At 36.3% G+C, this 25,845-nt stretch overlaps 1 protein-coding gene across 3 annotated transcripts in view; it reads right to left on the reverse strand.

The window, feature by feature from the left end:
- The window catches only part of LOC141845071 (uncharacterized), a 53,305-nt gene that overhangs the window by 9,985 nt on the left and 17,475 nt on the right, over positions 1-25,845 (reverse strand). For all 3 annotated transcript variants that reach the window (XR_012603215.1, XR_012603214.1, XM_074733106.1), the window contains 5 exons: positions 17,304-17,378; positions 17,105-17,156; positions 16,290-16,396; positions 15,284-15,395; positions 12,722-12,814 (listed from right to left, as the gene is read on the reverse strand). The gene's annotated coding sequence lies outside the window, so the exon portion shown is untranslated. The remainder of the gene's footprint in view (positions 1-12,721; positions 12,815-15,283; positions 15,396-16,289; positions 16,397-17,104; positions 17,157-17,303; positions 17,379-25,845) is intronic.

Consider the following 25,845-nt stretch of genomic DNA (forward strand, 5'->3'; position numbering starts at 1 on the left):
ATTTGCGATACATTTGAGTGGTATTCGGATGTAGCGAGATCTGAGACGCTAGAGCATATTACTATGGTATTTCTACACTATAGTATGAAGTAAATTTGGGGACCAAATTTTTGTTAGTGGGAGAGAATGTAAAATATCGAAACTTAAGGGGTAATTTGCAAACAAATTTACCCTAATTATTATGGTTTAAAAGGGAATTGATGAAGCTATTTAAGGGGTTAATTGTAAATAACCCTAATTGGTTAACAAAAGGTTAACTAATCATTAAAGGTTAGGTATTTTTGGGATTGAGTTTCATTTGGGTTAAATGAAACCCATTAAGCCAACCAATGGGTTTAATTTTTGGATTTAAAAGGGAGCCCAAATAAAGCCCATTGAAACCTAATCTATTTGATAAGGGATTATGGCTTAATAGGGTTATTGGGTATCAGTTATTGGATCCGGTTCTTAAAATCCATTAAGCTAATAAACCGAACTGAAATCTTTTCTTCCAAATCGCGTTCTTACTCCCGTTTAGACCCGACGCAAGCTTTCTTCTTCTTCTCCTCTCCCGATCTGCCTTCCCTTCTTCTTCTCCATCGCGATCAAGCTTCTTCTTCTTCCATGCCGGACGCCGAAGCCTTGTGCCTTTCTCCTTCGCTCGATCGCGCACTCCGGCTGCAACCAAAGAGGAAAGGATGGAAGGAGGAGTCGGCGATCAGAGGTGGATTTCCGTCGGAAGAGAGCTGCCGACGGTGAGGATCTTCGATCGATGGGCTAGAACCAGGTGTGGCGATGGATTGGTGCGGCGGCAACAGAAACAAGAAGATCAGAAGAGAAGATCGATGGTAAGAGTCGCAGTTTCTGTTCGCGTTGGGATTAATTTACGATTCTTTAGATTCTAAATTCGGATTTGGATTTACCGAGCTATTGGAGATCGATCGGAGCAGGGGGCTTGTGATCGCCTTCAAGAACCGAGCCTTGGAGCTTTCAGCCAAATCTGAGGTGGGTTTAGAGTCTTTGGTTCGTTATGTTCTTGCTGCCGAGGAAACATTTCAGGCTTGAAGTTCTGATCGATCGATGTCTATGGTGCAGGAACTTCAATTGTAAAGAAGTGGACGCCTCTTGCGGATTGGAACAAGATGGATGGGCAAGATTCTTGCTAATAGATCTGAGGTAAATCCTTAGTTAAAGCTAGGAAAGAATTTTACTATTAGGTATTAGGGTTCTAGATTTCATTGGTTAGTATGAGTTTTTTATTATGATGGGTTTGATTACTTGTTGTTTTACATGTGGGGGCTGTTAGGTTGATTTAAATAAAAATGGATTTGTTTTAGGGTTAGGTTACTACCTTGATCAGTTTGTGATCAATGGTTAGGATGGAGATTATAAGCTGTTGATGATTATGTTGGATTTGATGTGTGGTTAGAATAGGTTGTACTATTGAATGTAGGATTTTGATGGATTTACATTATAATTTAGGATTTATCTGATTAGAGTATGGTTAGATTAGTTAGGTTGGTTTAAATCTGATTAGAGTTAATGAAATTAACTCGTGTTTAATTAACATGAATTAATCGAATTATGGATCTAATTGGATTTGGGTTATATGTAGATCTTAAATTTGTTAAGATCTATATGTTTATTAATGAATACTGTTTATTTCTTTTGCAGGTCTTGAATTTTTATCAGTTACTTACAAGGATATTTATAGGAGTGCTATTGATTGAATTGCGATATATCAGGTGGGTAATCTCTGTATTTGGTCAATACAGATCTACTCTCTTTTCAGTGCATGATTTCTTTTTCTGTTGTTGATTACACTCCTATACCTGCTTGTGGGTAATTTACTGTATTTGGTCAATACAGTTCTTTCTATTTTCGGTGCATGATTCTTTGACAGTTCTTGTAGTTGATATATTGAATCTATTCCTATCTGTTATGTGTATACTCCTGATATTACTCATGTTCATATTATGCTTGACCTTATGTCTGTTGATCTTGGATTATTATTCCTGACTGTTGTTTCTATCCTTGATATGACATTTGTGATCATTATTGGTATAATTCTTTCTTATGATACCTGAGATCATAATGACTTATACCTACGCTTATTAATTAGTATGGTAGGTGTTGATTACTATGATTTGAGCATCTCATCATGATGCATGATAACGATTGTAAATCCGAATGTTGTGGGTCTATCGTAATGGTAGATGACTTTAGTTGTATATCTACTTAGGTGGTTATCATACCCTATTTCCATCGCGGTGATAGCGACTGTATGGCAGTGTACGCAGTCGACGGCTGTATGGCAGTGTACCCAGCCGAGTCGATGATTTGACCTCGACATCGGATAGGGGTGGTACTCGGAGAGTACATGGTTGGTACGTCGGTGATGAGTATTAGAGGACAGATATCGACCATAGGATTTGTAGCTTATCATAGCTACGGGATCACCGGACGTGGAGCACTGATCCCCGATTTGGGTCACCGGACTACTTTGTTGTAGGGCGCGGAGTACTGATTCCCCAATGTCGGACATTCCCAGACTCAGATGCTTGCACGAGTTCTGTAGTGAGTGTGGCAGTTGCATCATGCATATGCGCATCATGTGCATGATATATATGTATTGAACCGCACTGATACTGCATTTTGATTGTCTACTTGTTTGATTCTTGACTGTTGCACTATGTTTAACATGTCATTCATATGGTGCATTACATGAGATCCATGTTAGTTGGTTATTATCAGCAGAGACTTTATTGATACCTTGTTGACCTTTGGTATGTATCTATCCTCTTGCTTTTACTTTATTCATGCACTTTCTTTCTGTATTACCCACTAAGTATTTGTACTCACATCTTTGGACCCTGGGATTTTTCTGTCTTCCCAGATATCAGGTAGGAGCTTACAGAGGATGTCAGAGATCTGCCAGCTATGTCATCTCACGACGAAGACTTTGTGTGTGTGTTGGACATGGTTGTAGTGTGTTGTGGTATCATGTATATGACTTGTTTACATTTCTGCACTATCGGATTTCTGATTTCGTCAAGTGTTTTCGAAACTATAGCATGTTTTCTATTCTTGATTTCGTACTTGTACTTGTTACGTTTCCGCTCACAAAACTTTGGATTTTCGTTACTTTACGAGTTTATTCCTTATTTGTTGTGTAGAATTAGAATTCCATTCTTATGCATTGTGTAGAATGTGTATGTGGTCGTGTGGGTCACTTTTACTTTCATTACTTGTCTAAATCCATATTTTGTAGTATGGATAGGCAGTGTGGGCCTTATTATATGTGTTTGTATTCAGGGAATTGTCAGTGATACTGGGAGGTGTTGCCGAAATTTTTCGGACGGCTATCTTCCGGGTCGTAACACCAACTCTACCTTTAAGTATCTTCTCATTCCAATTAAATATCTGCTCTCTCAAATTCTAAAAACTCTACAAATATCTCTCTTCTCATCACCATCATGCATGTATAGTAGGTAACTCATGTTCTGCATTCTCAGTGTGGGCTAAGCGTTCTAAACATTGGATTTGTAAGATACGGAAAAATTTTGTTGGTGATGAAGGATGGAACTTGTCTTATTAAGATGAAATAAACGAAACTGATTTCGTTCAAATTAGAGGTCATTTGGTTAGTGAACCAAAGGTTCCAGTTTTGAACCAAATTGAAACAATTTGATTTGGTTCGTCATGGAAGAGATTTTGTCAGAACAGATGCAATGAGAAGTTGCGTCTTGTGAGGACGAAACGTGTAAAACTGATTTGGGTCAAATCGAAATTCGTTTGGTTAGTAAACCAAACGAACCAAAAACAAACCCGATTTGCTACAGTAACTCGCTGGTTTGCTACAGTGAACCCTGAAATTGAAATCTAGTATGGCTTCTTTATCTCCCAGTTTTTAATGCCCTAGCCTCACTGTTGTTTCTCTTCCGCACGATAAAAATAGGGCATCCCCTGTTCATTATCTTGCTCACAGAAACCCCACAATGGCGTCTCCTTCTTCCCCACGACGCGACGCTGCCCTTCGTTGCTCGCCATGTCGTTTCCCTTTGCTGGTGTTCGGCCACGATTCTTCCCCTTTGCCCAAGCTCGCAATCGGTGGGTGTTCCTCTACCGCGATCCTCTGTCTCCACAATCGAGATCGAGCAGCCGACGCCTGCAGCCCAGTCATCGCTTCCGGTTCTCCTTCTCGAACGGAAACCCTCGAGCGCCACCTCCCTCTCTCACAAGTACAAGGATCGCGACCCCGAGTTGCTGGTGGCGATTTCTTCCGCGCGACAAAGCAGGGGAAATCTCTGACAGAGTTGCTGGTGGCGACCCCGAGTTGCTGGTGGCGATTTCTTCCACGCGAAAAGCAGAGGAAATCTCTGACAGAGTTGCTGGTGACGACCCCGAGTTGCTGGTGGCGACCCTAAGTTGCTGGTGGCGACATTATCTGTACGGAATTACTTTTAAAATTTTCACTGATCATAAGAGTTTGAAGTATTTGTTCACGCAGAAGGAGCTGAATCTCTGATAGAGACGCTGGATGGATTGTCTGAAGGATTATAATTGTATCATCAACTACCATCCAAGGAAAGCTAATGTGGTATCTGATGTGCTAAGCCAGAAATCTCGTAGGATTCTGACTAGTCAGTGGGTGACAATTACTGATCTGGTCCGACAATTTTTTGAGTTTGATTGGTGGAGTTTGGCCAGACTCAACGAGAAGTGTTATTTTCTATGATGACGCACTATAAACCTTGCTTTTTGTATAAATATCTATTTTGCAATAATATTGAAATGAGAATCACTTTGGTCAAATGTTTGCATTTTCTGTTAATGCAGTTGTTCACTTAATTTATATTGTAGATAACATGGTGTGTAATGTCACACAGAAGATCATGTTATCGGTTCCTTGTAATTATAAATACTAACTCACAACCAAGATGGACTGGAACAAATTATTAAAATGGTTGTAGTGTAATTAATATTAGTTTATCTTGACTATTAAATTATACTAGTACACTTTGTGTGTATTGAGTAGGACCGTTTGAGATCATTCGATTTATACTGACTATATAATCAAATTAGACCTCAGTTATTATGGATGTACATGCTCTTAATCCCTATATAATAACAAGCACATATATTTAGTATGTATCTCTTTAATTCATCAAAGGGTGATATTTATTCGTTAAATCAATAGACCCGATGAGTTGGGAGATAATACTATGTATATGGTGTGTTGTTGATTATAGAAGAAAACTGTGTCATAGTATTTAGACTGATGATGTCCCCTTGAGGAGCTCATAAGGATTATCATGTAAACCCTACAGATGGACTTAGTTCCGCATGATAATAAGATTGAGTGGTACTACTCTTGAATTTAGAAGTTAATTAATTGAGTTGTCAGTAATTCAATTAATTGACAGGTATACGATATCTTAAACACAAGGAGATTAATGCACTCATGATAAGAAGGAACTCATATTATAATATGGAATTGATGCGGTAGTTCAATAATAACCCTTTAGTGGTATGGGTTATTATTGATGGACTTGAGTTAGGTGTTCAGGGAGAACACAGGAAGCCCAAGCCCATCAGGAGATCAAAATCAATTCCTCCTCTAGGCCCCTACTGTAGCCTCTAAATAAAGCCTCGTATCCACCTGAGAGAATTTATAAGAATTTCGGTTAGAAAATTCTGTTAATAATTTTTCCTATAAAAAATTCTGTTAAGAATTTTCGTTATGAAATTCTGTTAAGAATTCTATTTCTTCTAAATCCTAAACAAAATTTTTCTATGATTTTTTTATAGAAATTTTGTTAAGAAAATAATAAAACTTAATTAAGAAATTTTGTTAAGAAATTAATGAAATTTTATTAAGAGATTTTGTTAAGATAATAATAAAATTTAATTATGAAATTTTATTAAGAGATTTTGTTAAGATAATAATAAAATTTAATTAAGAAAATTTATTAAGAAACTAACAAAATCTTATCAAGAGCTTTTATTAGATTTTTCTAACTAAATCTGAATAAGAAAGGTTTGTTAGATTCTTTCTAAATTTTTTAGGATGACAGCTATAAAAGGGAAGGATTGGGAGAGGGAAACAACAATTCTCTCCTCCTTGCAAGCTAAGGCCAGCGGCACACAAGAGACAACTCTCTCCTTTTGTTTGCTAGGGCCGGCGCCCCTCTTAGACTCCCTTTTCTCCTTTGTTTGCCTAAGCCTTCCCTTCCTTTCCTTGTTAGGGCCACCACACAAGGGGCTTCCCTCCTTGCTAGGGCCGACGGCCAAGAGAGGCAAAAGAAGAAGAGAAAGAAGGAGAGGATAAGGAAGAAGAAGAAGGCTTACTTCTCTATTCTTGCCACCGGATTAGAAGAGAGGAAAAGAGAGAATTTGGGTGGAGTTATCTTGGAAGATCATTGCCCACACAACGTCCAAGAAGAGGAGAGGAATACAGCAGAAGATCAAGAGATCTTCGGGTAAAGAACACCTCCTACACAATCTCAAGACGAAAGGTACAATTTATTTTCCGCTGCGTAAATTGTTTCCTTTATATATGGATCCTGAATACCAACACAAGAGTCCAATGATCTTATGCATCGATCAAGCACATAGTTGATCGAATATGAGGGCTGCTTGAAAGGATTCCGTTTTCGAAAAAATTTTTGTCTGGCAAGAATTCAACAGAACAAAATTTCAGGCGCCATCAACCCATAGTAGAGAAGATCAAGTCAACACATGCTAACGACTAGCATATTCAGTTTATCTATAGTAGGGTAGACTCCGGACGACAATTAGGGTTTTCTTGTGACACAGATAGAATACTTTGATTTCGAGAAAGACTCTGCATTCTAGAGCAGTATCTGGTTAAGGAGGAGTTATTGTAGGAGGCACAGCATTCCAAATTTGCGATACATCCTGGGGTACTTGTATGTATCGGGATCTGAAATGCTCCTATTGGTGGAACGATATGAAGAGAAATATCGTAGATTTTGTTGCGAGGTGCTTAATATGTTAGCAAGTGAAGGCTGAGCATCAAAGACCAGCCGGGTTACTTCATGAGATACCAGTACCTGAATGAAAGTGGGAACATATTATGATGAATTTCGTTACAGCATACCCAAGACCCGGAAGGGGCATGATGCTATTTGGGTAATTGTTGATCGATTAACCAAATCTGCTCGCTTCCTTTCGATACGTCGGACAAATTCGCTAGATCGTTTGACGAATTTGTATGATAGAGAGATTGTCAGATTACATGGAATTCCTGTGAATATTATATTGAATAGAGATCTGCATTTTACCTCACGGTTCTGGCAGAGTTTGTAGCAAGCACTAGGTACAGAACTTCGTTTTAGTATGGCATTTCATCCGCAGACAAACGGTCAGTCAGAGCGTATTATACAGATTCTGAAAGATTTACTGAGAGCTTGTGTTATAGATTTCGATGGCAAGTTGGGAGGATCACTTGCAACTGATTGAGTTCGCATATAACAACAGCTATCATTCTACTATTCAGATAGCTTTGTATGAGACTTTGTATGGTAGACCTTGTCGATCTCCGATGTTGTGGAAGGAGGTTGGTGAGAGACAGTTGTTGGGTCCGCAGGGTATTCAGCAGGATGTCGAGCTTGTATGCGTTATCAGACGACGTATGTCAGAGGCTCAGGATCGACAGAAAAGTTATGCGAATCAAAGACGGAGACCTTTGGAGTTTTCCATGGGCAACCATGTATTCTTACGTGTATCACCCACGAAAGAGGTGAAGAGGTTCGGATTGAGGGGGAAGTTAGCTCTGCGCTATATTCGACCATTTGAGATATTGAAGCGGATTGGCGAGGGGGCATACCGCTTGGTATTACCGCTGACACTTGCTGATGCTCATAACGTATTTCATGTCTCCATGCTACAAAAATATGTACATCATCCTACGCATATTCTGAAGGAAGTACCTATTCCTCTTCAGTCGGATGCGTCTTATGAGGAAATTCTAGTGCGCATCCTTGATCATAAGGAGTGGCAGTTGCAAAACAAAATCATTCGACTTATAAAAGTCGAGTGACAGCACCATACAAATAAGGGAGCTATTTGGAAGCTGAAGGATACCATCCGGGCTCGATACCCTCATCTATTCACTTGAAATATGATTTAATTACTATGATATTTCTACACTATAATTTGATGATCGCAAATTTGAGGATCAAATTTTTATTAGTGGGAAAGAATATAAGATACGAAAAAATTTTGTTGGTGATGAAGGATGGAAGTTGTCTTATGAAGACGAAATGAACGAAACTGATTTCATTTAAATTAGAGGTCGTTTGGTTAGTGAACCAAAGGGTCTAGTTTTGAATCAAATTGAACCAAAGGGTCGTTTGGAATCTATCAGATCTTGGTTGCTGTTGGTTTTGGTCGGATTTGTTAGCCTGCTGTTGGTTTGGATCCGATGTAATTATTAGATTATCGATCTAACTGGATTTGGGTTAAGTTAGAATTAGATCCGGTTGAGGTTAATGGTTAAGTAGAGTTTACTTTGCAGCGAGATTTAAAATATATTCTGGCATTTAGTGAATGTTATTATAATTGCAAGACTTTGATTGTTGATTGTGTTACATATGAGGAGTATTTTTCTGTGGGTTCTTGTATCAGTAGTCATCATACCAGATGGGTACTCTTGTGCTTTGTCAACACAGGTTTCTATTTGTAGCGCATGATTATTTTCGTTGTTAATTACCTTATTGTTATCCTTGTTACATTCGTTGCTTGATACCTTGCTGAGTGATCATGATATGATCTTTTGATTGCTTCCATACATTCGCATTTTATTGCTGATTTGTGAGTGATGACTTGTTCAGTTGATGTTGATTATGTCTGCATAGATATATGCCTTGTTGAATCGAGCATCATGACATATACATGATAAAAGGTGTATTGATCATTGTTGTTGTTGTTAGCACTCACTTGACATTGTATGATAATGGCACAAGAGTGAGAGCATTTGTTGTACTATATTGGGTGCAACCAAGACTGGCTAGATAGCCCTCCTACGATATCCTGCCCGCTCCCCACTTGATTAGTAGTGGTTTGTTGTTGGAGCGTGTACAGTTATCTTGTCGTGCGCCCCAGTTCACTGCACTGGGTGGATGTATAGGGGTGGCGAGTGCAGACAGTGACCATGCATATCATATGTGCATGTATTTGTTGATAATTGATTTCTGCATTTATGATTGTTGCACTTGTTATTATATGATTGTGGTTGTTGCACTTGTTGCTATGGTAAAAATTTATCTTGAAAATAGCAAAAATAAGAAGCAAGAAAGAGTAGAAGAACTAAAAAAAGAGAGGGTGGAAGTAAATATAGGTGTTGATGTAGAGAATAATAATTGTCAAGTGGAAGAAGATTATTCTAAAAGGAAGTCAAAGTGCCTCGGGCCTATTGATAAGTGGGCATCCACAATCAATCCAACAAAGGCAAGACAACAAAACATAAATGATACATTGAAGTTAAAGTTTACAAATGATGTGCATGAGTACCTTACAAGATGGATGTATGAGACAAGAATTTCTTTTCATGCAATTGACGATCAAAGTTTTAGATAATTTTTAGAGATAATTGACTAATTTGACTCGGGCTACAAACTTCTAAGTTAATATCTTCTAAGAGAGCTACTTTTGAAATAAGAAGTTGAGAGAACCAAATTATCTCGAAAAAAGCATGAAAAGTGGATGAAATAGACGCTCAATTATGACTAATGCGTGGATGGATTGTAAGAGCATTATGAATTTATATGTTAATTGCAAACTAGACACTTCATTCCTTGGTTCTATTGAAAAATCCATGGAGACACACACCGAGGCTTAGTTTGTGGAAAAATACATTAACGAAATTGACCCTCAACATGTTATTCAAGTAGTGACAGACAAGGTGACAAACAATATGGCGGTGACAGAGTTGTTGAAGGTTATACACCCTTAAATTTTTTAAACCTTGTGCGACTCATACAATAAACCATGCTTGAAGTAATTGAAAAGCTACCAAAGTTTAGTGGAATTCTTAAGAAAGTAAAAGCCCTAACAATATTTGTCTATGCACATCAAAGAACTTTAACTATTATGAGAAAATATACCAAGAAGAGGGATATTGTGAGGCCCGAGTGATTAGATTTACTACTTCATTTTTTTCTTTAGAAAGTCTCAAAAGCAAAAAAGATTAATTGAGACTTATGCTTACATCCAAGGAGTGGAGCAAAACAAAATTAAGGAGTAGTGTGAAGGAGAAAGCGGCGAAGGTGACGATAACAAGTATCTTTTTTTTGAATGATGTTTCTTTGACTTTGAATGTTTTCACCCCTTTAGTGAAAGTTTACGCCTTGTTGATGGTGACAATTGGGTAGACTTTAACAAGCCAAGGAAGAGATTAGAAAGACTTTCAAAAAAGAAGAAAATGTAACTCCTATTTTAAAGATTATTCATGAGAAGTATAAGGGTAGACTTGATAATCCTTTGCATTATGTCGCTTACTTGTTGAATATGATTTTTTTTACTTTAAAGATCCAAGCATACAAAATGACACTAATATTATGAATGAGTTCTTAAATTATGTTGAGAGAATTTTCCCCACTAACGATGACATACAATCCAGCATTTCTAATAATGAATTATTGAAGTATAATAATAAATCCAGAACCTTTGGAAGAAAAATGGTGGTCGCAACATATGAGAAAGTGGATGTGTACCATGACTTTGATTCGGGTACATTTCTTTCCTTTATTTCTATTCACTAATATATATGTCTGTTTCACCTATTTTTTGATTTATTATTTTTTATCTCTTTACTTTTTTCAAGTTGGATAGTGGTCCAATTATGGTGGTGACATTCCACACTTAACAAAAAATGACAATGAGATTTCTTTGACAAGTAGTTCAGCAAGGTGTGAAAGAAATTGGAGCCAATTTGAATGGGTAAATAGTAATTCATAAATTATGTTATTTATTTTTTTCCTTTTTATTAGTTTTTAATAATTTTCTAATTATTTAGATACATACTAAGAAGAGGAATGGGTTCGAAATATCAAGATTGAATGATCTTGTATATGTTAAATTTAACGTTAATCTTATAAAGAAGAAGAGTACAAGAGAAATGAGTGGAGATTTGCTTCTATCCTCTCAAGCTAGTGATGCTCAAGGTTGGCTTGTTAATGGTGGTGATGAAGATGAGGTCAAGTCGAGTTCGGGACTTACTTGGAGGGTGGCGGAGGCCTCAGGAGCATATGAAGTGTTACAACCAAGGATAAGTGTAAGGAGCATCCCCATTAGAAAACTTGATGAGGATTTAGATACACCAAGAGAGAATGAAAAAAAATGTTAATTTTGAGTCCAATGATGAGAGGATTATGGATGTAGTTGATGGTGCATGTATAGATGGTTAAAAAGATTAGTTATGTTTAGTCTAGTCCTTGTTCGCTTGTTGTCATGTTGGATTGAAAGACTTTTGGTAAAAGTAATAATATTACTTTTTTAGTATTATGGTGATGAATTTATATTAATTATTTTATTAATTCATTTATATATTTATTTGTACTTTATATAAATTGTATTGTACGAAACTTATTTATCCATAAATATCATAAAGAATTATGACTAATTATAATATTATATATAAAAAATCAACCACATAAGCACCGCCTAGGCGGCCAAGGCGATCATTGACCGCCCCACCACCACCTACCGTCATTTACAACACTAGCTTTGAACTCTATCTTTTCAACACACTTTAACTTAGGGAAACCTTAGTGGTGAGTAGTGATTTATCTAAGGCAAGTCAGTTTGTTTTTCTAGTACTGTCTTTAATTCAAGTATCAATAAAAATTATGTTATGGCACTATCAATTAGGTCATCCAAACCTAATCTATCTCAAAAGGTTGTTCCCTCACTTATTCATCAATAAAAGTTTAAAATTGTTTAAATATGAGATTTGTCAACTTGCTAATCACACATCCTATCTATCCAAGTGTATCTTACTATTCATCAAAGCCATTCGCATTGATTCACAGGGACATTTGGGAACATGATAGTAAATGAGCATGTATGCTTATCGATAATTGCTGATCATTTAGGAATATGATTGTAAACTTATATTTGATTTGCTAAAATTGATGTCTAGTAAATGATGGACAAATAATGTAATAATTTAACAAAAAAAAATTGTGAGAGAAACGACATATGAAGAAAAAATACCATCCAAATTACATAGAGAAAAAAGCACAATTGACTTATATATTCTAACTAAACCATACCATCCAAATGATCTTTGAGCATGAATTAGGCTCAATTAAACAGAATTGATCGGTTCAATCTATATATAGACTTTGAACTCAATATATATTATAGTATATATGTGTGCTACTTTTATTACCACCCTATATTTTTTATCATTCCACCTTATGCTTCTGCAACCCACTTAAAAGGAAATCTATCATTGGATAGAATGAGTTGATGCATCTACGATTAGAAGTTATACCTAAATTATATTGATCCACTTTCATTGATGTTTATTAAGCATACAAGAAATAAAATAAAAGATGATCATAAAACTTAGAGATGTACAATAATGGCCACTCCATCTAGATACATGTCATAGCGAATCCTAAGCAAATTTTCCAATTGAAAAAACAACAAAGAATTAACCTGGAAAGCACTGAAAAAGGGCAAAAGAATTAACATAATATTGCACCATCACCTCGCAGAAAAAGATTGAAAATGACCTGAAGCTATAGCATAGAACAGAGGCAATCCTCGTCACAAAGAAGCATGGGGTTGGACTCCTGCAAACCTAATAAAATAAATCATGAGCACCAAAAAAGAAAATGTGTCATTGGATATCCTAACTTTGATTGCATGATGATGATGAGCAAACATGTCTTAGTTATTATGGAGTGCATCTTAAAAGAGAATATTGAATGAACACTTATTTTAATACATTTGATTGTGGTTTCATTGATAGACTCAATTAAACTTAAAATATATATGTACTAGTTAAGGTTTGATTGCAGAATCCTTGGTTGCATTAAAACATACACTGGCATTGCTCCCTAATTGAAATATATGACAATCCTACTTTACTAAGGGTGGGAATATATTCAATAAGTCTTAGCATGTCAGATAAAGAAAATCTTTCATAGACAATATTAGGAATTGAATTACCACGTGAGGTATTTTATTATATGATAATGTGTGTTTACTCTAGAGACATATTAAAATCCATAAACAATATGAGTATAAGAGAAAATATAAAATTCATATATTAACATCCTATAATTATCATGATCACTAACTAGATTAGCCAAAATAACATAAAACAATAACCACAATAAGCAATTCATAATATTGATAACATAGAGGAATAAGAGAATATATACCACATGAAAAACAAGTACTTCTAGTAATCCCACTAATAAATGAGAAAAAGCACTCAATTTAGCTGCTCTTTTGGATCGAGGAATTACTTTCTTAAATTGTAAAAATAAACTCTTTCAATAGATATTTGATTTTTTAGAAAATTCTAAAAGAATTTTCCTAAATTACTAATATTTATATCATTTTAAATAAAAATTTATCTAATTAAAGAAGATTTTGACTATACCACTAAGTCATGTGCCACCGTCATTCACATAGAGAATGAATATTTTTATCAATCATAAAATTGTGATCTACTAAAAAAGGATAATGACGATTTGTGCTACCATTTTTGTATTGTTTTCTATGTTCAAAGGAATAAACTCATGCAATTACCATATTTTAAAATTGCCTAACATGTAACTAATGGTTGATGAGGTTAGAAGTATCCAACAAAATTTTATTTTATAAAAAGGCGACATGCATATAAAGTGCAACACTTCTTGTATCGAGTTTGTTTTATTTAGTCAAAAATAACACAAAGATGTAGATATAGCATATTTTATTTTATTTTGCACTGAGCTTGTATCAACTATAAAAGGGAATGACTCTATGTGGAATACAAAAATCATCTCAATGATATGAATAGACATGATAAAATAGAAAAATCAAATGAACAAAAAATTCTACTTAATCGATCAACAAAGTGATTCTTTAGTAGATCTAGAAGACAATTCAAGCACAATTTTCATGGGATGGAGTTTTATGATCTCATTAGCTTGGAAAAGTGTCCTTTTGAATATTGGAGTATCACACCATTTTATATTTGTTTGTAGAGCAACACATATATTCTCACCTAAAAAATGTAATATTAAATAAAATGATGGAAAATATCAAAAAAATATCAAACAAGAATAGGGACGTTAACAAGGAACACAAGCAAAATTAGCAAGAATGATGATATATAATATCAAGGTTTAAAATATTAATGCATGATAAGGTTTTAGTTTTCAATAGGTCTTTCCTCATTGAATAAATAAATAGTTCTCCAAAAATAGGTTGGAGCTTGAAGAATTTATTGTGATGGAAATTTTAGTGGAATGATCCAATCAAGGTGACCTTCTAAAGCAAATAGGCTAATGGAGCAAGCAATGAATCACCATAAAAAATTTCACAATCTATATATTAGGAAAAAACAAGTTAGAGAGAGAGCTTTAAAGATGTAAAAAAACAAAGGCAAAAAATTACACTATTCTCTCCAGACTATGTGAATAAGATACACTAAAAGAAATAATTGCTTGTTACAAATCTAGTTTCTTATAGGAGTCAGCAATTGCTTATCATGCTTGGATAACCCATTTGACTTTTCTTAACACAACAAAATTCTATATTTTTTATGCTAAGTCACTACTTCAATAATGCATGTATATTTGTTCTTTAGATGAATTAGAGAAATAATATTTGCAAGGAAAATGATGCTCAAGTTACGCAATCAACAAACGTCTGAGAACCTCAAAAATACGCTAGATAATCAAAGGTAACCAGAAAAAATGTTCTCAATTATTAGAAAGTAGCTGTTGCTGAAATCCCTAAAAGGTTCTAGAGGATTAACATAAGTACTCTCAGTTATAAAAATCAAACAAACAAGTCCATTATTGTGTTTAGATTGTTAAATCAATAAAGTACTAAATGTGCCCTAGATAGCTATTCCATTATCTACTTGTTCCTATTACCACCTACTTGATTCTGATGAACAAATCTTACCTAAGAGAACCGAAGAAAAAAAAAGATACATAAGATAAAAGGCAAAAATGCACAAATAGATGAATAACAAAATTGAGCAGAAACTTCCAAAGAAATAACATATAAATTCAATAGCAAACTAGATATGATAAATCATGGATACCTTAATAACGAGCATAAAGGAAAATGTTTCAAGATCTTTTCTGCAACTGAAATATTTGCAGCCAACATAAACTCCTCAATCATCTGATTAGCCTCACGAATTTGGTACATACCTAAAAAAAATGCTCTGTGAAATGAAAGAAAAGAAACAATTCCATATATACCTATGTCATGGGGATCGTGAGTTTCAGTGTCAGTTTGAAATTGACTTCAGGTGAAGCAAGTGATTGCTCCTCTTTTATTTCGTCAAAGTCTCATTGTCTATCTAGCTAGAAAATATTTATGTTCAAACCATCAAATTGATCTTCGAAATCAGATTTATAAAAAAAATAGCCACCTAACGGCAGTAAATAATTATACCAGATAAGCTAGCCTTTGCTAATGAATTTAAATTTCGCAGATCAGTGGTTAGTGGATCCATCAACCGACCGTAAGAAGCATTCTATTCTTAGTAGTTACACAAGAAGTTTAGCAAGGGCAGACATCAATCAAACAAGGTAAATCGTTCCAATAAATTTGAAAAGAGATATTGAAGGTTATTAGAGAGCAAAGTCAATATGGCTATCGTTGATTTATACAGGCAATAAAAACTAATTAATCCAGTGGTCTAACAATTTATTTAATCATCTATGCTTATTATTTTAGGCGCTTCAGGTTAAGAACATCATTTCTATTGCTATTAAAAAGAAAAATACTAAATATAGGAAATGGCTAGTATTTGAATCAATAATCAATGGATGGTTAAAGAGTTTCCTTAACAGCAGAAGTCTTCATTTATCAACTAAAGATAACTCTATCAATTCCCTTTAAAGTGGAAAGTTTTGGAAGTGCCAAGCTTTAGAAGTATCAGGATGACTACTCAAAATATCATTACTGGACTCATTCTGAACAATGAGCTAGAAGGGCTAACTAGCTCAGAAGTAAAATGAAGAAGATCCATATAAGTCTTTAAATTATACTTATGGTTAATGATCAATATATTAGTGGAAATAAGAAAAACGAGAAACCTATCATCCATCCTCGCTTGGGCTTCAACATACAACAATGCAGCATATGACTTGATAGCACTTTTTGTGTATCTAGTTGATACTATATTTGCATCAAGTGTTAGTTCCTGCCATGGAAGGAAAAGGAACTTTTATGAGTTGAAGTAGAAAGCAACTCAACCAACATGAATGGAGTACACAACTCATTACCATAAAAAGAGGTATTAAAGATCATGTAGGATAGATTACTCAATATCACAAAGAATTAAATATTCAAGTACACAAAATAAATTTAAAGAAAAATAATAGTAAAGCTAAGTTTTCAAACAATGAACCAAATATTGATCATAACCAGATGTACTACCCAATAGTGCTCCAAAATCAAAACTGAAAAGAAAAAGGACCCATTGACATTATAGCCATCAGCATATCATTTCATAATACCAACTAAGGATACAAAATTAAACTATCTGGCATTTGGAATTTGGTCAAACCTTGACTTTGTTAAGAACCTTGTGTACCAAATACCAGTAGTGCATACCAAGTCATCAACTAAAAAAAAGATTCTATATGTTTCCTTCAGCCATATCAATATTCAATATAATCAAAGAAACTTTTCAATATCCTATACCTCAGATTACATATTCACAAATAGTGGAAGTACATGCCATAGTTGGTATCTCCATTGTTCTTACAAAATTCAGTACATGAAAAAAACAATGAGATGGATAATCAACAAAATTAGGACACATAATGCTCTCTTAGTGGTTCCTTCTGAGCACAAAAAAGGATTTAATAGTCTTTAACAGTAAATGGTAGAATGAAAACAAAGTTACCATATGACAGAGAAAGCCAGCCTCTCCACATCAGAACTTAGAGAATAAATGTCTACATGAAACAACACACAAGAGTGAGAATTCAGTTAGTTTCCCTACTCTAGAGGCCAGTTCAAACCAACTCATTCCTAATTACACAAGAAATATGTGTTAGTTGTAAATATCAATCGACAATAAACCGAAAAAGGGGAAGAAGAACCTGCAGTCAAAGATTTGGGAAGCATGTCAATCCACCTCTCAACAAGATAAACTGATGTGCCCCTCTGGGAAGCCTCTTCATCAAGGGGAGTGCCAGGAAGAACATAATTTGTTACATCAGCAATATTTGGTAATATTATGATAAAGGATCACAGTGCAATATCAAGCCACACAAACAAGAGTTGCATACACTTACTAAAATTTATGAATTCTAAATGACTCACACCCTATGTTATCAAAATCAATGTTTCGTTACGAACTTTCTTAAGAAACACAAACTTGAGGCAATTTCATGAAAAAAGTAAGACTTCTCCTGAGAACTAGGTATATTGTTTTACACCATAGAACTAGGTTTATCTAATAGCTACGATCACTAGTTAGCATGTTCTGCTGAAAAGTTAGCTTCAATTTTGTACAGGAGAAGTGGTACTCTATGATAGCAGCTCTAACACAAGTAGGTAGGCAAATTAATTACAATGGTTTCAACTTTGTATTCAAGTAGGGATATTCAAGGAATCATGGTGGCCTGACTCAATTATAAATAAAGGTCAGCAAAGAAACAACTGCAAAGAGATAACAACTCTTTCAAACTAGGATTCAGTCATTGGATCACTAAATTAGATGTCAGAAATCATCAAAATGGTGGAAAACTATACTCTCTTGTGACAGTTTAGCTTTCATTAGAGGAAAATCACGGAGATATTTCCCTAGATACATACAAGGGAGGCCTTGATTTCAAAAGACCACACCTCAATGTCATATTAGGTAGTTAGAACTGAGAAAAGAATTGAGTATATTGATAAAATTGCAAGCATGCATATGAAATGTAGTATGGAAAATCCTCCCTTCTGAAAACGAGTTATGGTAATGGAAGATGTTAGAATATTTAGGGATATTAACCTATAAAATATATATATAATATATATATATATATATATATATATATATATATTATAGAATAGTTCTCTTAGAATAAGTCCCTAAATTGGTATATAATAGGCCCTTGTTTCTTGTAATAAAATAAGATTTCCTATATTATTTTACATGGTATTAAAGTCAGGTTAGGTTTTAGGATTTTCTTCTCTTCCACCGCACGCCTCTCTCCCGTGCACGAGCCTTCCTTTCTCTGTAGCCCACCACGCTCTCCGACCGACCGCAAACCCGAACGCCGCCTCCTCGATCGCGTTCTCCAGCCGCCCGCGAACCCGACGATGGTCTTCCTCCCCGTCTTCCTCCGACAGTGGTCTTCCTCCCTATCGTGCGAGAACCCAACGGCATTCCATTGCAGCCGCGCATCTCCTGTCCACTGACGCTCCGTTGCCGATCCCTTCCGAGGTTTCTCCTCCGCTTCTTCAGCGCCGCTTTCCGTCGTGATCGGTGAGTCTCTCGGCCCCAACCAAGGCCCCCAGGTCAGCGAGCCGTTGCCTCCACCACCGGTCCCTCAACCACTCACTATGATTTCCCCCCGTGGAACCAGCGAGTGTGTCGCCTCCGCCGCCACCGGCTTGTCTTTCGCTGGTTCCATTTCGATCACCCTGAAGGAGAAGAAGAAGACAAGCCACAGGTACGCCACCGACAAGCCTTCCTCTTTCGTCAACAGCGCAGCGCTAGAGCCTTCCTCTTCCGCCGAGCGCCCTCACCTCGTCGTCACGTGCCTCTCCAAATTCCGCGAGCACCGCCACCCTCACCTCGCCCCCTGGCATTGCCTGCAACTAGATCGAGGCCGAGATCAAGTTCAGGCCGGCTGTCGACCGCGACCTCCTCCGATTCTGCTGAAGACTTCCCCGGGTCTCGCGCCCGAGACCCACAACATCATCTGGGAGGCTGTCCACGCCAGCGCCGCCACCACTCGTTTTCTCGGCCTGCTCGTCGGCGCCGCCACTAAAAAAAGTGGTAGACTTGGTAGGACGAGAAATCCGTTTTCTGAGCATGCCTGCTCCCTCTGATGTGGTCTTCTCTTCCTCTAATCTGCTTCCTCTGATCTGATCTGAGTACCCCGTGCTATGAGCAGCATGTCCCCATAAACCCTAGACAGCAACAGATCTGTGAGCAGAAGATTTGTGAAGATGGTGGCCCATGCAGGTTTGGTCTCATCAGTTTTGATCTCTCGAAACAATAACAGACCTCCACCTTGTAAGGGTGGCAGCGCCCTTGGTGTGATCATTGCCATCGACCTGGACACATCAGTTTTGATCTCTCGAAACAATAACAGACCTCCACCTTGTAAGGGTGGCAAAAGGCGCCCTTGGTGTGATCATTGCCATCGACCTGGACACATGATTGATAAATGTTGGAGTCTACATGGTCGACCTCCCCGTGCTGCGCAGATCGTCCAGAGTTCTGCAGAGTTCTGTCGCTCCTTAAGCTTCCACTTCATAGTTGTCACCAGATCCAACTCCACCATCTTCGTATGACAACTTTCTGAAATGGTATGAGGATCGAAAGGTCTCTGATTCCCCTGTTGCCGTTGCACTCACTGATAATTCCTTTGCTGGCATATCTCACTCTTCGAGTACTTGGGTTCTTGATTCCGGAGCCACCGATTATATCACTGATAATAAATCTCTTTTTTTTTTCTCTCTACTTCTGGTTATTTACCCTTTGTCACCGTGACAAATAGTTCTCAAATTTAGTCCCAAGGTGTTGGTGTTGTTCATCCTTCTCCATCTCTTTCTATTTATAATGTTCTTTATGTTCCCGGTGCTCCCTTTAATTTATTATCAATTAGTCAGCTTACTCAATCTCTTGATTGTGTCATCTCGTTTACTAAATCTTCTATTTTCTTACAAGACCGGAGTACGAGGAGAATGATTGGCTTCGGATATGAGTCTCATGGCCTATATCAGCTTCAACAGTCCTCTCTTGTTGGTTCGACGGCGGCATCTCCCCTTCTTATTCATGCTCAGTTGGGACATCCTGATCTTGATAAATTGAAACAATTACATCCTGGTCTTCCTCACTTAGAGTTTTTGTCTTGTGAATCATGTCAATTAGGAAAGCATATTCGTAGTTCTTTTTCTCCTCGCACTGTGAGTCAGGTTACGTCACCTTTTGCTTTGGTTCATTCCGATGTTTGGGGTTCGTATTGTGTTTCTTCTACATTGGGATCACGATATTTTATTACCTTTATAGACGATTTTTTCCGTTGTACTTATGGAGTTCCCGAACGCAAGAATCGTCATCTTCTTGAGACCACCCGAACTCTTCTCCATTCTCATGTTCCTCTTCAGTTTTAGAGTGACGTTGTACTTACTGCGTGCTATCTCATCAATCGCATGCCTTCCTCCACTCTACAAGGTCAAATACCTTACCATGTTCTTTATCCTCATCAGTCTCTTCATCCTTTACCACCTAAGGTCTTTGGTTCTATATGTTTTGCTCATGCTCTCGATCCTGGCATTAACAAACTTTCTCCCCGATCTCATAAATGTGTCTTCCTTGGGTACCCACGGTCTCAAAAAGGGTACAAGTGTTATTCCTCTACTCTTTATCGGTACTTCATCTCTGCTAATGTCACGTTCTTTGATTCGGTTCCATTTTTTGGGCCTAATGGATCTTCGTCCGAGTTTTCTCCTTCTACGCCTACACCGATGGTTATCTTTTATCCTCCAGAGGAGTCTTTGTCACCTTCGAAGACATCTCCTCCATTGTATATTTATCAGTGTCGTCCTCGTCCTGCTTTGCCGCCGCCCACCACTGACGCTACCATGGACATATCTTTAGAGTCAAATCTTTCGCCTCGTCCTCTGATGTCATCTCCTGAATCTGATATTCCTATTGCACTTCGGAAAGGTATGTGTTCCACTCGTAATCCTTCTCCTCATTATATTTCTTTGAGTTATCATCGTATTTCTCCATCCTATTTTTCTTATCTTTTCTCCTTGTCGTCTGTTTCTCTTCCGAAGACTACAGGTGATGTCTTTGCCCATCCAGGATGGAAACAGACTATGCTCGATGAATTGTGTCTTATAGAGCAATGAAACTTAAGATCTCGTTCCTCTACCACTAGGGGAGTCAGTTGTCGATTGTCGACGGGTATATACAGTGAAAGTTAGTCCAGATGGAAAGGTTGCCCAGCTTAAAGCTCACCTCGTTGTTAAAAGCTATACTCAGATCTTCGGATTAGATTATGGAGACACTTTTTCTCCTGTTGCCAAGATGTCCTCCGTGCGCATGTCCTGTCCATTGCTGCGATTTGACATTGGCCTCTTTATCAGTTGGAAATCAAAAAAGCTTTCTTACATAGTGATTTGCTCGAAGAAGTCTATATGGAGCAACCTCCGTGTTTTATTGCTCAGGAGGAGTCTTCTAGTCTTGTATATCGTCTGCGAAAATCTTTATATAGCCTCAAACAGTCTCCCAGAGCATGGTTCGGTAGATTTAGTACTGTAATTCAACAGTTTGACATGACTCAGGAATGAGGCTGACTATTCTATTTTTTATCGTCAATCATCTACTGGTTACATCTACTTAGTAGTTTATGTTAATGATATTGTTATCACATGTAGTGATCATCTCGAGATTTCACAGGTGAAACAACATCTTTTCAAATATTTTCAAACAAAAGATCTCGACAAACTCAAATATTTTTTGGAAATAGAAGTAGCACAGTCCAAAGATGGGATTATCATATCCTAAAGGAAATATGCAATGGATATTCTAGAACAAACAGGCAAGTTAAACTCAAAGGCAGTTGACACCCCATGGATCCTAATGTCAAGCTCATGCCAAATCAAGGGAAGTTTCTTCCAGATCCTGAATGATACAGACGATTAGTAGGGAGACTAAGCCACCTTACTGTTACTCGTCCGGATATCTCATTTGCAATAAGTGTAGTAAGTCAGTTTCTCAACTCTCCATGCAAGGAACATTGGGATGTTGTAACACGTATTATCCGATATATTAAAGGCGCTCTAGGAAAGGATCTTTTGTACGAAGACAAAGAACATACTCGAGTCATAGGGTATTCTGATACAGATTCGGCAGGATCTCCCATTGATAGGAGATCTACTTCTGGGTTTTGTATATTCGGTAGTATCTCCTTCTCCCGATTGCTTGCGGAGCTTGAGTGATTGGGGAATTCCTAGCCGACGCCGCTTCTGCCTTCCCCGATCGCGTGCCTCTTCTCCCATGCCCGACGAACACACTAGAGACTGCGCGACTTCTCCCAATCATGATCATGCTTCCTCAACGTGGCTGATCGCGTGAGCGTCAGGCGATTGGTTTCCTCCTTGCGAAGATGCGTCGCCGGTTGGAAGAACAAGGGCGGCTGAGCGCCGCTCAATCGTCCTGATCATGATTTCAGAGGAGAACAGGGAATGCACAGTTCTATTCCTAGCCAACCATCGCTTTGGTTGCTTCCCGTGTGAAGCAATACGATCCGGGAACTTGTGAAGTTGTCGAGCTATTGTAGCGATCGGTCAAAGCTTACCGTTCACCATCGGTGTATTATCCATTGTCGAACGTTTTCAATCACCGAAAAGGCCATGCGCTATTGTTGAGGTTAGCCCCGGAAACTTGTGAAGTTTCTGGAGATTTTTCCATCAACGTCGAAAATGTTTCGACCAATTTATCTTAAATTGGCAGTCAATAATTAACCACCAAAACTACATCAAGAATATGATTCTCGATGATAGTTAGAAGGCCCCGGAACGATCGCGACAAACGTTGTTGCGTGGTTTCCGGAATAAGGCTTCTCTCGAATCGATCGTTATCGATCATCGGCTAGTACCGAAGATGATGATGCGACTCGTGGCTTTCGAAGCCGTCCAGACGAGAGCTTGGCGTGGATCACCAGTAAAGGCAAGACTTCGACGAGGACCACTCAATTGATGTCAACTCTACTCAATGTCATCATTCACGAGGTACACGTTTAGAATAATTTACTATTCTGAAAATTTTAATTTCCTGTCATGCCTTGTACACTGTTATTTTCTATTATGCCTGCGTATGTTGTGATAATAATTAGTTTAATTCTTTATTTATTTTCGCTGCACACGTTTACGAAACGTATAAACACGCGCATTGCACCGGGACGATCCCAACAGTTTGACAGTTGAGAAGTCTACCTATGGAAATGACTAATCCTAACGAGAAGTTAGGCACGGATAAATCAATAGGTTAGACCTGCAAGGTAAGACTTAGGTAAGCCTAGTAGGTCAGACGGACTACAAGTAGATTTAGGTTGTTTGTTTATTTATATGTTGATCTTGCATAGACCAAGAGCTGGAAGCAAGATGGAGGAAGCATAAAAGAAGCAAACAGAAACAGTCAAACTAAGCCCAAGGTCAACTCATGTCACACCTAAGTTGACTGGATCCAGGCGCCCAGATGTTACTCCAAACAACCAGACGATCCAAGTGCCTGGATTAGTTCCAGATGATCGAACGTCAACCGAGCGGGCCAGAGAGGCAAATAAGGTGGCAGAGTCCCAGTGGTCAGGACACCTCAGCCTCTAGGCGCCCGAAGAGGTTCTAGGCGCCCAGATCCAAAAGAATCGACCTTGATAAAAACCGAAGAGATTGAATTTTATCCAGGCACCCGGATAAAAATCCAGGCGCCCGAAAAGATCTATATAAGAGGCCTCAACGTGAAGCACTAAAGAACTTCTCTATACCATACTCTTCATCCTGCGGTGCTGCTGAACGCGAACAGAATCAGGCTCGTGCAACCGAGGAAGTTCCAAAAGGAGTACGCAGTGCTCAGGACTTCCAGGATCGACTATTACACGTGTTTGGTTTATTCTTTTCTTAAATTTTACATTTGTGCTTTCATTTATTATTGATTGGACTGTAAGACGGGTATCTCCACTTCCGGACAGATGTCCGGAAAGGAAACCACTAGTGGATGGGTGTCTCCTTGGACGTACTAACCGGGGTTAGAAACCAAGTAAATCCGCATGTCCTTGCATCGTTTATTAATTCCGCTGCCAAGTCTCTGTAATAGAACGAACGAACAAAAATGAGGAACGCATATTCACCCCCCCCCCCCCTTTAACGGATCCTAACGATCCTACAATTGGTATCAAAGCAAACCTGCTCTCGATAAGGACTAACCACTATGGGAGCAAGACAGCAAAGATGGAGGAGCAAGGTAAAATTTTTAATATTCGTTTTAAAATTCAAATAATATGTTTTAAGTGCAGGGAGAGAGGACACTATAAAAATTAGTGTACGGAGAAGAAGACGGCGGATAAAAATCAAAATTAGAGGATATGATTCAGATAAGTATGATTAATTACAAAAATAGCCATAGAATTTTACATACTAGAGTTAATTTTTCAGACAATTTAGAAAATTTAGTTAATTTAAAATTTTCAACTCTAGGTAATTTAGAAAATTTAATTATTTTTTCTAAAACTATAGAAAATTTAGTTAATTTGAAAAATTCAATTCTAAATAATTTAAAAAATTTAGTCAATTTGACTAATTTAAATTAAAAAATAGATCAATTTTTTAACATATTTAATAAAAATAATAACAAATTAAATAATTTAATTTAATTAATTTAATTAATTTAATAAATTCAAAAATTAATAAAAAAATCAACCAAATTAGATAAAATTAATAATTATCAAGATAAATTAAATAATTTAATTTTAAAAAGCAATTCAAAATTAAATAATCAAGATAATTCTAATAATAACATAAAATCAAAACCCATCAAGACAAATACTAAAATTAATAATTTAATTATGAAAAAATTAAAATTAAATCTTAAAAATTCTTACAATAAACTTTCAAACTTTCAAAATAATCATTTAAATTTAAATATTAAAATTCTAAAAGTAAATGATAAAATTAACTAATTTATTTAATCAAGATATTGATAAATTAAAAAATTCAAATTAATTATTTTAATAAATTTAAAAATTAATAAAAAATCAACTAAACAACATAAAATTAATAATTATCAAGATAAATCGAATGATTTAATTTTTAAAAATAACTAAAAATTAAATAATTAAGATAATTTTAATAATAAGACAAAATAAAAATCCATCAAGATAAATGCTAAAATTAATAATTTAATTATGAAAAATTCAAAATCAGATCTTAAAAATTCTTACGATAAACTTTCAAACTTTACAAATAATCATTCAAATTTAAATAATAAAAATTTAAAATTAAATAATAAAATTAACTACAATCGTGTACCATTTAATAAAGAAATAATAAATAATTTAAAAAATTTAAAATTAATTTTTAAAAATTTAAATTTAAAATTTAAAATTTAAAATATAAAAAGATAAATCTATAAATTTTAACAAGTCAAATTTATATCTTACAAACTCGAATTTAAATAATGAAATTAATCATCATCCAATTCCATTTAATTATCAAACATAATTAAATCTAAAATTAAATCCACTTAAAAATTAAAAATAAATTCAAAATCAAAATCAAAATTCAATTAAAATTTAAAAATTCAAAAAAATTCAAATTCAAAATTCAATTCAATTTTAAAAATTCAAAAAAAAAAAAAATTCAAAATTTAAATTCAAATGTAAAAATTCAAAACAAATTCAAAAGTTAAATTCAAAA

This window comes from Curcuma longa, chromosome 14, assembly GCF_044706935.1.
Source record: "Curcuma longa cultivar G26 ecotype Majalengka, Jawa Barat chromosome 14, ITB_CL_G26_1.1, whole genome shotgun sequence".
Taxonomy (NCBI): domain Eukaryota; kingdom Viridiplantae; phylum Streptophyta; class Magnoliopsida; order Zingiberales; family Zingiberaceae; genus Curcuma; species Curcuma longa.